The sequence below is a fragment of the Miniopterus schreibersii genome (assembly GCF_964146895.1).
Source record: "Miniopterus schreibersii genome assembly, chromosome: 2".
NCBI classification, from domain to species: domain Eukaryota; kingdom Metazoa; phylum Chordata; class Mammalia; order Chiroptera; family Miniopteridae; genus Miniopterus; species Miniopterus schreibersii.
This window is the reverse complement of record NC_138102.1, coordinates 137,137,563-137,152,135: the sequence shown is the minus strand read 5'-3', so window position 1 is coordinate 137,152,135 and position 14,573 is coordinate 137,137,563. Positions and strand designations below refer to the sequence as shown.

The 14,573-nt window shown below is 39.3% G+C and overlaps 1 protein-coding gene and 1 pseudogene across 27 annotated transcripts in view; one reads left to right on the top strand and one right to left on the bottom strand.

Annotated features, from left to right (window-relative positions):
* R3HDM2 (R3H domain containing 2) overlaps positions 1 to 14,573 on the bottom strand; it is a 142,974-nt gene that overhangs the window by 77,914 nt on the left and 50,487 nt on the right. The gene's annotated exons all lie outside the window — the stretch shown is intronic.
* LOC308553832 (cytochrome c oxidase subunit 7C, mitochondrial pseudogene) lies at positions 2,149 to 2,334 on the top strand (annotated as a pseudogene). The gene has a single exon. The product of its transcript is annotated as a cytochrome c oxidase subunit 7C, mitochondrial pseudogene (transcript).

Sequence of the window (14,573 nt, the reverse complement as noted above, 5' to 3'; positions counted from 1 at the left end):
AATCTTAAAAGCAGCAAGAGAAAAGCAGTTAGTTACCTACAAGGGAGCACCCATACGACTGTCAGCTGATTTCTCAAAAAAAACTTTGCAGGCCAGAAGGGAGTGGCAAGAAATATTCAAAGTGATGAAAAACATGGAACTGCAACCAAGATTGCTCTACCCAGCAAAGCTATCATTTAGAATTGAAGGTCAAATAAAGAGCTTCACAAATAAGAAAAATCTAAAGGAGTTCATCACCACCAGACCAGCACTTCAGCAAAAGCTGAAGAGTCTTATTTAAGAAGAAGCTAATGAACAAAAGAATCTGATGAACTAAATAGATCCAGAGACACTGACGCATGCAACAGACGATCGTATTTCAGAGGAAAGAGGGAAGGGGGTTGGAGGGTGGGAAGAGATTAACCAAAGAAGTTATATGCATATATGCATAACCCATGGACACAGTTAATAACGGGGTGAAGGCCTGGGGAGGGGGTGGGAGCGAAGTGGAGGGGGTCAATTTGGGGGGGAAATGGGACACCTGTAATACTCTCAATGATAAAGATAAACTAAAAAAGTAATAATAAAAATAAAAAATAGGTTGCAGCTCCTCCAGAGCCTCAACCCTCTGCATCTCCACCTAACTTCTACATTCTCCGTGTCTCAAGTTTCTTTGCATCCCGTGAGTACAATTGGCGCAGCGAGCAGGGTCCACAGCGACAGTCTCGGTCAACAGAAGTATTGGACGCCCGTAAGGGAAATCAAAATTAGACATGAGCAAGAGAAGGAGGCGTGAATTTGACAACTTAACTCAAACCATGCAGAAGTTAGATCTTCATGCACAAACCATCACTGTCCCTTTGCCTCAAACACAAAGGGCTACGGTTCCTACTTGGGGCCAACTAAAGAAGATGAATCAGAAAGCTGAACAAGTGTTGCAAGAGGCTGGACAGTCAGCAAATGCAACTACACTTTTCCTTGCCATGCTTGCTGTTATTTCCACACAGTCTGGAGAGGAGCTCACCGATCGCAAAACTTAATCACCAAAGGACAGCAGAAAGCAGCTGCTTTCTCTATCCTGCTTCATCAAATTCAGCAAAAACAAAAAGGGGGAAATGTAGGAAAAGATCAGCAAACAAGAAACGAACTCTGAAGGAGTTGGTTAGCAAGCTTCCCAGAATTGCAGATGTCCCCTTGAAAAGAGGGAAACATTTCTGCTAGGAACTGAAAACAGATCCTTATCGTTCCAGGAAGCTTGCCCCCAGGAGAGTTATGACCTTAAGGAAAATGTTAAGCATATAGTTCTCAGAACAAAGCCACCTGTTTTTGCACATTTTATGGTTTCTACTGATCACTATCTCTCACACCTGTCTTTCTGTAGCTCATAATAAAAATCGCTGGATGGTGAGGGGGGTTGTTGCAGCTCCTCCAGAGCCTCAACCCTCTGCATCTCCACCTAAATTCTAAAAAATAAAATAAAATAAAATAAATAAATGCAATTTGATAATTTCCACTTAATAATTGTAGTGTTTAGATCTTTTGCACGTAATGTGATTATTGATATGGTTGGATTTAAACCAACTATCTTGCTATTTGTTTTCTATTTGTCCAATCAATTCGTCTTCTCTTTTCTGGACATCTTTTAGATTAATTAAGCATTTTTGTGATTCAGTTTTATCTCCTTTAGTGGCTTATTAACTACACCTCTTTGCTTTTTTTCTAATGTGGTTTCTTTAGGATTTAGGGTATACATCTTTAACTTAACACAATCTACCTTCATATAAGAACATTAGAACAGTACACTTCTATTTCATCTCCCCCAACCACTTGGGAGAATTGCTGTCATACATTTTATTTCTACATGTTATAAATTCCACAACAGTTTTATTATTTTTGTTTTAAAGTCAATTATCTTTTAAGTGGCTTTTAAAAAAACTATTTTCTATATAGATTTCTGATTCTCACTCTTGTGTAGGTTTAAAATTTCACCTGGTATATAGTTTTATCCTGCCTTTAACATTTCTTGTGGTGGCAGTTTGATGGTGTTTAATTCTATCAGCTCTTGTGATGTAGGGCAATGAGGTCGTGAAAAAAAAGAGAACTTGGTGTGATACTGTCATTTCTTCCACTTTCAGTCTCTGCTCCTTTCACAGAGCTTCCAACAGCACTATGTCGGCACCGAGCATTCAGAGGTTCACAACCTTTGTGGTCCAAAGGAGTGACTATGAGGGCCCAAGGAAATATTTGCCATTTTCAGTGGAAAACAAATGGCAGTCACTAGTTAAGACTATATACTTTCTATCTGGATTTGCCGCACCTTTCTTCATAGTAAGACACCAACTGCTTAAAAAATGAGTATGTTTTAGTTAATCCATGAAACAGAAATAAAGAAGAGCATTTTAAGAGGGGTAATCTGTTTGAAAAATGGATCAAACTGTTGAACTTAGCATACTAGATGTGTTTGCAAATAAACTTAGGGCATGAATCCTTAATGCCTCTTCTCTGAAATACAAACTGTGAAAAAGGCCCTTGCGGGTTTGGCTCAGTGGTTAGAGCGTCAGTCCGAGCACCAAAAGGTCTAGGGTTTGAGTACCGATCAAGGGCATGTACCTGGGCTGCAGGTTTGATCCCTGTCCCAGTCAGGGCACATGCAGGAGGCAATCAATTGATGTGTCTCTCTCACATTGATGTCTCTCTCTCTCTCCACCTTTCTCCCTCCCTTCCATTCCCTCTAAAGAGAAATGAAAAAAATATCCTCGAGTGAGGATTAACACTAACAAAAAAGTGAAAAAAATTCTATCAGCTCTTGTATATTTTTATTTATTTAAATATATATTTTTTATTTTTCAATTAGAGTTTATGTACAATATTATATTCATTTCAGGTAAACAACCCAGTGATTAGACATTTATAACTTACCAAGTGATCACCTCGATAAATCTAGTACCTATCTGACACCATACAAAGTTAATACAATATTTACTGTATTTTCTATGCTGTACTTTACATCCTCATGACTAATCTGTAACTGCCAACTTGTACTTAATCCCTTCACCTTTTTCACCCATTCTCCAACCTCCCTCCCATCTGGCAACTGTCTAAGTGTTCTCTGTATCTATCAGTCTGTTTCTGTTCTGCTTGTTAATTTATTTTGTTTTTTAGATTCCACATATAAGTGAAATCATCTGGCATTTGTCTTTCTCCGTATGATTTATTTCACTCAGCACAGTACCCCCTTGGTCAATCCATGTTGCTGCACTTGGCAAGGTTTCATTCTTTTTATGGCTGAGTCATATTACATTGTATACATGCACCACTTCTTTATCCATTCATCTACTGATGGACACTTAGGCTGCTTCCATATCTTGGCTATTTGTAAATAATGCTGCAATGAACTTATGGATGTACATGTCTTTTCAATTTAGTGTTTTGGGTTTCTTCAGATAAATACCCAGAAGTGGAACTGCTGGGTCCTTCTTTGCCTCTTGTTATTGTCTTTGTTTTGAAGTCTCTTTTCTCCAGCTTTTTAAATTTCATTTTATTTTCATTAAATACCTTTTCCATCCATTTACTTTCAGTTTGTGGTGTTTTTTTTTTTATTCCTCACCCTAGGATATTTTTTCCATTGCTTTCCAGAGAGAGTGGAAGGGAGGGAGGGAAGGGGGGGGAGAGGGAGAGAGAGAGAAAGAGAGAAACATCGATGTGAGACATATCAACTGGTTGCCTCCCTGACTCAGGGTGGGGAATGAGCCTTCAACAGACATATGTGTGTGCCCTTGGCAGGAATTGAACCTGGGACCCTTCAGTTAGCAGGCTGACACTCTAACCATTCAGCCAAACCAGCTAGGGCAGTTTATGTGTTTTTATAATCTGAAGTGAGTCTCCTGTAGAAAGCATATGTAAATCGTGCTATCCATTCAGCCACCATATGTCTTTTGATTGAACCACTTAATCCACAGCATTTAAAGGAATCGTCAATAGATATGTATTTATTGCCATTTTATTATTCATATTTTTTATCTTCATAAAGAAAAATTTCAACCCTCACCCAAGGACATATTTATTGATTTTTAGGGAGAGGGAGAGACGGAAGGAAAGGGGGGAAAGAGAGAGAGAGAAACATCAATTGGTTGCCTCCCATATGCCCCCACCCAGGAATGGAACTGGGAACCTGGATATATGTCCTGACCAGGAATCAACCCTCGACTTTTGGGTGTATGGGATGACACTCCAACCAACTGGGCCACACCAGCCAGGGTTTTGAACCTTTTTTCTTCTTCAGGGCCCTTTAACATTTTTTGTAATACTGGTTTGGTGGTAATAAACTCCTTTAGTTTTTTATCTGGGAAGCTCTTTATCTGTTCTTCAGCTCTAAATAACAGCTTCGCTAGGCAGAGTAATCTAAGTTGTAGGTCATTGCTTTTCATTACTTTGAGTATTTCATGCCAATCTCTTCTGGCCTGCAAAAATTCTGCTGAGAAATAAGCTGATAGTTTTATGGGAGCTCCCTTGTAGGTAACTGCTTTTCTCTTGTTGCTTTTAACAATGCCCTTGTTTGTTTGTTTGTTTGTTTGAAATATATCTTTACTGATTTCAGAGAGAGGGAGAGAGAGAGAAACATCAATGATGAGAGAGTCATTGATCGGCTGCCTCCTGCACGCCCCCTACTGGGGATCCAGCCCACAACCCAGGCATGTGCCCTGACTGGGAATCAAACCTCGATCTCTTGGATCATAGATCAATGCTCAACTGCTGAGCCACGCCTGCTGGGAGGAATTCTCTGTTTTTAACCTTTGGCACTTTAATTATGTATGATGTGTCTTGATGTGGACCTCTTTGGGTTCATCTTGTTTGGGACTCTCTGTGCTTCCTGGGCTTGTATGTCAATTTCCTTCATCAGGTTAGGGAATTTTCCCATCATTATTTTTTTCACATGGGTTTTCAATTCCTTGCTATCTTCTCCTTTTTGTGTTCCCATGATGCGAATGTTGATATGCTTGAAGTTGTCCCCGACACTTATACTATCCTCAAATTTTTCTTCTTTTTGAATTAGTTTTCTAATTCTTTATCCTCTAAATGACTGACTTGATCCTCTGCTTCATCTACTCTACTGATTCCCTATATTGTATACTTTATTTCAGTTAGTGACTGGTTCATTCTTACTGGTTCTTTTTTTATGTTTTCTACCTCCATTTTTGTTTCCTCATTGTTGAAGTTCCACTAAATTCATCTACTCTCCCCCTAAGTTCACTGAGCATCCTTACAACCAGTGTTTTGAACTCTGCATCTAATAGATTGCTTATCTCCATTTTGTTTAGTTCTTCTGGATTTTCCTTCTGTTCTTTCATTCGGGACCTGTTTTTTTGTCTCCTCATTTGACTGCCTCCCTGTGTTTGGTTCTATGTATTAGGTAGAGCTGCTACTTCTCCTGGTCTTGGTAGAGTGGCTTTATATAGGTGTACTGTAGGGCACAGGAGCACAGCCTCCTGGGTCACCCAAGCTAGGCACTCCAGGTGTAACATTGTCCAATGTGGGACATGTACATCCTCTTACTGTAGTTGAGCCTTGATTGCTGCTGACACATCAATGGAAGGGATTAACCCCCCTAGACCAATCAGCTGTGAGGACTGGCCACCACTATCGTGGAAGATCTACTGTGCAGCAGCAGATCCCATGGAACAGGGCTTGATTCAACAGGGTGCTGGTGCCTGCTGAGTCAGCATCTTCAGTGTGTCACTCATGGAAGTGACTGGGTGATACTTCAAAGTGGTCTGAAGCTGTCCACTGGGTGTGCTGGCTCTGGAGCCTCCTGGGAGGTCAAGTTCAGCCACTGTCTGTGCCCTGCCCAGGGCCACCTGAAAGGAGCTACAGAGAGATCTTCATATGGCTGCTACTTGTGTTGGGCTTGGACATGCCCATGAGAGGCCAAGCTGTGAACTGAGGCTAGCTGCCACTATTGCCAGGCCTGGAGCCACTGAGCAAGAGGTATGTGGCACGCTGAGGTCAGATTCATCTTGTTTGAGAGATTTTAGGTAAATCTAAAGCACGACTCAAGACAGGCCATTTGTAGACAAACCATGGAAACAGCTTGGGTGGGCCCGAAAGTTGGGTGAGGTAGGGTCTCTGCTAATCACAAGAGCAGGCCAAACAGTGTTACCCAGGTTGATGAAGACTCAGATATGGTACTCAGCTGCTGGCTCTGTTAGAGCAGGGCTCAGAAAAGAAACAATGGCCTCTGCCTGCACTCTGTCTAGGAGAAAGCTGCCCCTCCAGACTTCGCCCCAATGCCAGACAATTCAGTTCCTCCTTATATGTCCCTCATGCCTTTCAAGCTGCTGCTCCAGCACTGGAGCTCAGAGCAAGCACACCCAAGTAAGATCATGCCTGAGATCTTTAAGAGGAATGCCTGGGACTCCAGCAGCCTCCATCTTACCCAGCCACAATACCCACTGGTTTTCCCAGCCAGAGTTATGGGATCTTCTCTTCCTGGCACTGGAACTCTGGGATTTGGGATCTGGTGTGAGGCTGGAACCTTCACGTCTCAGGGAAGACCTCTGCAGCTGAGATATCCCTCCCAATTTTTAACCACCACAAATGGGTGTGGGATCAGCCTGTTCCAAGTCTCCACCTGTCGTACCAGTCTTGACATGGCTTCTTCATATCCTAGTTATAGAACTTCTGTTTAGCTAGATTTCAGGCAGTTCTGAATGACGGTTGTTCTATAGTTTAGTTGTAGTTTTAATGTGGTTGTGGGAGGATGCAAGTACCGCACTTACCTACTCTGCCATACATCTTGTATATTTTAAAAGGCTTTATTTCATCTTCATTACTTTATTTTATTGTTAATCCTTACCCGAGGACATTTTTTTCATTGATTTTTTTAGAGAAAATGGGGGGGGGGGGGCAGAGGGAAGGGGAGAGAGAGAAACATCGATGTGAGAGAGGCACGCACCCAGACAGGGGCCGGGGAATGAACCTGAGACCCTTCGGTTTGCAGGTCAATGCTCTAACCACTGAGCAAAACTGGCCAGGGCTCACCTTCATTATTTTATTGTGATAAAATTCATATACCATACAATTTGCCCATTTAAAGTGCATAATTTAATGGCTTTAGTATATTCAGAGTTGTGCTTCCATCAGCTAAATCAATTTTAGATAATTTTTCATTACTCCAAAAAGAAACCCTATACCCATTAGCGATAGCTCCCCATTTTCTCCCAATCCTCAGCTCTAAGCAACCATGAATGTACTTTCTGACCCTAGACATTTGCCTATTCTGTATATTTTCCTCTTCAATTTTGAAAGGTATTTCCACTGCATATATAATTTTAGGTTTATAGGGTTTTTTTTCCATTTAGCACTTTAATGTTACCACTCCAGTATCTTCCATTTTGCCTGAGTTCTGATGAAAAGTTTGCCACAATTCTTACCTTGTATATTAGTCTGCTAGGGATGTCATAAGAAAGTAACACAGACTAGATGGCCTAAATGTTGTTTATTTTCTCACAGTTTGGAGGCTGTAAGTCCAATATCAAAGTGTCCATAGGTTTAGTTTCTCCTGAGTCCTCTCTCCTTGGCTTGTTGGTGGCAATCTTCTCACTGTGTCTTTATATGGACTTTCCTTTGTGCATGCAGACCTCTGGTGTCCCTTTGTGTATCCAAATTTCCTCATCTGATAAGGACACAGTCAGACTGGATGTGGGTCCTCCCTAACAGCCTCATTTTAACTTTATCGACTCTTTAAAGGCCTTTTCTTCAAATACAGTCACATTCTGAGGTACTCAGGCTTAACCCCAACATACAAATTTGGGGAGACACAATTCAGCCTATAACACCTCTGTATATAATATGTGTGTATGGTGCTGCTTTTTTGTCTGCTTTGAAGACTCTTTCTTTTCACTAGTTTTAAGCAACTTGATTAATATGTGCCTTGATATAGCTCTCTTCATGATTTTTCTGTTTTGGGTCCTAATGAATCCAAGCAGCTCAAAGAACTCATAAACAGCTACACCAAAGCTATCATAATCAAACTGCTTGAAAACCAGTGATGAGAGAAAATCTTAAATGAGCTTTTTCGATCTGTGAGTTTATAGTTTTCATTAAATTTAGAAAACATGCTGTCATTACTTCATCAAATATTTTTCCATCCCCACCCCCACATTCCTGAGACTCCAATTACATGTGTGTGTTTTTAAAAATATGTTTTTATTGACTTTAGAGAGAGAGGAAGGGAGAGGGAAAGAGAGAGAAACATCAGTGTGAGAAACATTGATCGGCTGCCTCCTGCACACCCACTACTGGGAATGGAGCCCACAACCTGGGCATGTGCCCTGACCGGGAATTGAACCAGTGACTTTTTGGTGCATGGGGCGACACTCAACCGAGCCACACCAGCCAGAGCTACATGTATTCTTAGACAGCCTGATGTTCCACTGCTCATTCATCATTCATTTATCACCATATAATTATTTTTATCTTTTTCTTATGTTTTATTTTGGATGTTCCCATTGCTGTCTTAAAGTTCATTAATTTTTTTCTTCTGCAATGCCTATCTTCTGTTAATCCTGTCTACTATATTTTTAATTTCAGAAATTAAAATTTTTATCTTTAGAAGTTTGATTTGGGTCATTTTTTTATCTTCCATGTCTCTATTTAATATGCACAATCTTTCATCTAGCTTTCAAACATATGAAAAAGTTATAACTGTTACAATGTCCTGTCTACTACTAATTCTATCATCTATGTCATTTCTAGGCCTAGTTCTAGTGACTGGTTGTTCTCCTCAACATGCACTGTATTCTTTGCTTCTTTGTATACCTGATAATTTGTGATTGGATGCCAAATGTTGTAAATTTTGCATTATTTGCTGGAGTTTTAAAATTTTTTCTTAATTTTGAATTTTGTTTTAGGAATTAGTGATATGAAAACAACTTAATCCTTATGAGGCTTGCTCTTATACTTTATTAGGTAAATCCTTTAGACGAGGGCTAAATTTGACACCATTATGAGGCAATACCCTTCTAAGGACTCAACAATGTCTCAGGTGTTAGAGGGTGTTTCTACTCTAGCTAGTGGAAACACAACATATGTATGGCCCTCTATAACAGGGACTATTCTATCTAATGCTTTCCAGTGGTCCTTTTCTAGCCTTGGGTTAATTTTGTCACTAATCATGAAATGATTAGCATTTAGCTAAAGAATCTAAGGCACTAAAGTCCAATACAACTTTCTGTGATGATAGAATTGTGGCTGCTGAGCACTAGAAATGTGGTTAGGGCAACTGAGAAAAATAAATTTTTATTTAAATGTCCACATGTGGTTAGCGGCTACTGTACGAGACTGCAGGTTTCAGGGAAACATCTTGCTCTCTCTGTGCAAAGCCCTCTTCTCTCAAATACTCTACCCACAAATTCTAGCTGCCTTGACTTTCCTGAACTTTTACCTGTCTCCTCACCTCAGAGAGACTGCCAGTTCTATTTGGGTATCCCTTCCCATCCTCGGTGCTACAGCCTGAAAATGTTCAGGCCAAAAGGTGGGGCCATCATAGGGCTCAAGTTGTTTGTTTCACTTCTCTCAGGTATCACTGTTCTGTGTTACCCCTTATCCAATGTCTAAAACAGTTTTTAAAATATACTTTTTCCAGTTACTTGTTTAAGGCAGGAGCATAAATCAGCTTGTTACTCTACCATGACAAGAACTTAAGCTCCCTTCCACTGAGTTTTTAACATTCAATTATTATATATTTTTATTTGTAAAATATCTAAGTCCTTATTTTACAACCCAACCAATTTTGCTTTATTTTCATTTCTTATTCATAGTTTTTCCTCTTCTATTCCATTAAATATACTTATTTTATATTGTACATAAAATAATTTCAATATCTGAAGTTTCTGTGGGTCTGGATCAGTTGTTTCTGCTTTACACTTGTTCACAGTGACTTGTTTATTTGTGATATTATTATTAGCTCATGTTTATTGGCAATCTATCTTTGGGAATTTTCTGAAGCTACATCTGAGGTATGTTACACCATGGATGAGCTGAGGCAGCTCCTCTCAGGGGTCTGGGCTCTCTATCAACTTGGATTTATTTTCTTATTAAATTTATGCATATTTAACTTTTTGACCAAAAAATAAATTTGCATGGTTCAAAAAAATGTAAACTCATTTCCTTCGAATTTCTCTTGGCTGGGCCCAAGATTAAACTAGCAGTGTGTGTAGTAAAGAATTTAACCTTGTCGCCCTAGCCAGGTTTGCTCAGTGGTTAGAGCAGCAGCTCCCTGAAAATAATACTTAACCATTGAAATGTCCTGCATGTTAAAAGTCTTTGTTTACTGGGAGCTTTAAGCTAGGCCAGATAGCCTAACAATGTGATTTATGGTGGAGACTTTGGGTCACAGTATCAGTTTGACTTCAGGAGTGGCTGGAGACTGAGGTCAGCTTATATAGGTAGTCAATCATATCTATGTGATGGAGTCTCAACAAAAACTCTGAACATCAAGGTTTGAATGAGGTTATTCAGTTGGCAATACTACATGTGTGTTGTCAGATATCACTGCCAGAAATAGTTAACGCTTTCCATGACTCCACTGAGAGGAAAACTGGAAGCTCAGCATTTGGAACCCTCCTGAACTCTGTCTCATGTATCTCTTCCATTGGCTGATTTTAATTAACATCCTTTTGCTGAAATAAACCATACTTTGAGCGTAACAGCTTTCAGTGAGTTCTATGTGTCCTAGCAAATTACTGAACCGAAGGGTGGTCATGGGGGACCCTTGAACTCTGCAATTGGAACCAGAAGTGAGGGGACTGTTTGCAAATAGTCAGCAGCTTTGGGACTGAGGATTCACCAGGCATGGCTGGGGTGGGGCTAAGAAGGCAGTAAGAGATTGATTTCATACAGAGTATTAGGCAAAGAAGCCTCAGGTAGCTTTTCTCCCTTCCCTTACCCCTACATTCCAGCATCTTAACACCATTAAATGATCCAAAAAGTATCAGGAAATGAAACATAGCTCTACTTCTAAAAAGGTTGGGGACTCTAGTTCTGAATTAAGATCTCTAAGGTAAACCCAACTCTCACAAAAAGTGGCGGGGGGGGGGGGGTTGGAAATAAGGCTAACAGCCGTGCCGATAACATGCAATTCTGGTTCTGAATGTCACCTAAAAGACTTTCACAGTAGACTAATGTGACCTCAAATTTATTAAGGATGAAGAACTACATCATCAGACTGTCAGGGATAGACTTTGGCTCAAGTAAGCCAGCCATCTTCCTGGCATGCCAGTAATAAATATGCTCTAACTTTGTTATACAGACAAAACTTGGCTATTTTCGAAACCAAGCATGTCGTTTTGGACTTTCAACTTGTAATCTGTAATATTTTAGTATCCAAAATATAATTCAAAGTAAGAGAATAAAGTCTTCATATTCTTACCATTCTAAAAGATACAAAATTGAGAATCTCCAATACTTACAATTCCTCTTTCCCTACATTGATACCCTATCATCCAATGAGTCTGCCCTGTTGTAAGGCAGGTAGGTAGCTGCCAACCATGTGCTGAGAGCAGTAGGAACAGTTCATAAAATTCCACAGAAAACAAGATACTTGCTCTTGCCCTTTCAATTGAAATCTGGAATTTTAAAAAATATATGTGAAATTAAAACCAACAGAAATTCAAAACAATGAGAAAAACAAGTCCATTCATCTCTGATTTCCCCCTAAGTTTCCTAAAGAACATACTTTTGCAATGGAGCTTTCAAGGACTTATGGAAATGTATTGGCAAAGAGATAACTTAGAGAAAAGCAAAAGCGCAAGGGACAGTAAATTTAGTTTAGTTTAACCTGGCTGATGCAGTACCAAGAACTGAGTTTAATGAAATGTCAGAACAGTCTGTGAATGGGGCTGTCCTATGGTCCTGCTGACAAATGCAGGATTTATGCAACTTAGAGCCACTATTACAGGGGAATAAGTGATGATGATGATAATAATAATAATATAACTGGAATCACTGAGCAGTGAGATACCAGTTTCTCAGCCAAAGGCATGGACCAGAACCAGCAAAAGAAGGCCAAAAACCTTGTTCTGGTATAAAACAAAAGTATTTCATCATTACTCCAAGAATGAAAACCAAATCTATACCTTTTTTTAAAGGTATAGATTCTTTTTCCAAGCCTAGAGTATATTAAAAGGTGGGAGAACAGGTAAGGTACGAACAAATTCAGAGCTGGCCAACAGGGTAAGGGTACATACAATTTTTCTGTTCTCTAATGCCTGAATGATTGACAGGTATTCCCTTTCCACCTACAGTGATGTAAGAAAATATTTTTAAATATAAAAAATACAAAAGTAATAGTGTGCGCATACATCACAGAGGGGGAAAAAGCAGCAACATCGAAAAAGAGAAAAATATTTTCATGAAAAACAGGATGCAGGAGAAAAGATGAAGACAAAAGAGAAACACCAGTTCTGATGCATCGGAAAACAGAAAAGAAGTATCATTCAAACTAACTGTATCACTCTTAGGTTCTGCCATCCTTCTTCCATGCCTAGAGTCTGTTAAAAGGTGGGAGAACAGGTAAGGAGAATACTTCCCAACTAAATAAAATGAATCCCCCACAACCCATACACCAAGACCAGAGAATTTAAAACTGCTCCAAAATAGTCATATTTATAACTAAATAAATCTAAATTCAATGCTGTGTTTTTCATAGGGATTCCTCCTTCAACTCTCCTAAAATTACAACTGTAAAAAACATTAAATAAATGTCATCACAATAATCAACATAGCACAATCTCTACCTTTGAGCAGTTTAAGGGAAGAACATGGCATAACTTCTATCTTTCTCACTGTGGCCAAAACAAAATAATAATCTAAAAGTCTGAATGCTCTTACAGTATATCACAGATTGTGATCTGTTCCCACACTGCTTTGCAGCCTTCCTAGAATGGACCAGTGGGATTTAACATGAACCAAATCTGTCAACCAAGCTGAAGACAGACACATGGGTTCTAATGAGCAGTGGTGAAAAAACACACTGCTCTATTCGGCTCCAAACAATGATAAATAATTCAAGAAAAGAACTACTGCAATACAGAGCACAGCAGTCGAATTTAAAAATAGACCACAGGCTACAGAGCCTAGGTGGGAGAATCAGGAGTCAGAGAAAATGGACTTGTGTCAACAAATTCCCAAGCCCTTTGCAACATAGGATGCTGCTGAAACTGTCACTCAAAACAGATGCCAGAATTCTAATGTGTTTTTCAAAAAACAAGCATTTTTCAGGAACTTGGCAAATATGGTAACGAGAGCTAATAAACATTAGTGCAACTCAGCAATAGTAGTTACAGAAAAAGAAAATCCAATACGGAAGACAAGATTTTAAGAAAAAATTAGAAGGGGGTAAACTTCTATTTTATATACCACCAAGTTCTAGATTCAACATCAATTTGGACTTTTACTAATTATCCTCTAGTATTGAGGGTACATCGCACTTAAGGTTTTTTTATTCATTTTTCCACCTCTAACAGATCTGACCATGCAACATATACAAACACAAGATTCTCACCTGTTAACAAAAAGGGTAGCTTGAAAACAGGACAGAAGCCATGATTATGTTCTTATCAGATCTGAATTAAACTCCAAGTCTAACAGAACTGATGAATTTATAATTAGATGAGGATAGTCCAAGATCACGTGAACATGTAGATTGTGCAGGTTTCAACCCACTTAAGAATACTTCAAGTACGGCATTTGATGAATAATGTGGCTCAACAGTCAATCTTAAGTCTGATGTTCTGAAGATTATAAGAATGACCAGAACCCAAATATATTCTACAAACTCAACAATGTGTATGATGAAGAAATACCATTCTACATCAAAATTGCATTTCCCCACAGATTGATTCCAGACAACTGAAAATTTTAGGACCACATAATGATGCCTAATCTACCTATAATGTATGATACAAATATAAAAGAAACCATAATCTGGTCCTTTTATGTATTGCTTTATTCTAACTAAGCAAAACAAACAAGTACTGAAGAAATTCTTGTTCAATATAAACTACAGACCAATACACAAATAGATCCAAATGCTTCTGCCTCACCTACCTTTAGAAGAAAAACTGACTGTCTCATAACTGTGTCACTTAATTTAAACTACACAAAGATCAGAATGCACTTGGAATAAGATGAAGGTGTTTGTTTTTTCAATTTTTAAATTCTCTAGATTCTAAGAGCAAACATTAAATAGTATTTTTAAAGAAGAAACAGACTGGTTCATTTAAAACATGGTCCACATAGAGCACTTCTCCAGGCATAACACAACTGGACCAGCTGTTTTCGATCCCTGCTCTACTACCAGACAGTAATCCATCACCCCTCTCTCTCTGTAAATTGAGGCTTTCTTACTCTTGACAACAGACAGTATGGTCAGATGGACTTGGGTTAGAATTCTGGCACTAGTACCACCCTTGGTTGTGGTAAATGAACCATTTTTTGGGTCTCACACTTTAGAGATCCACTCTGACCCCCTTCTAACTTACCTATCCCCTCAGGGCAAGATGTTCATGGGACCAAGGGGACATACCTACCTAAAG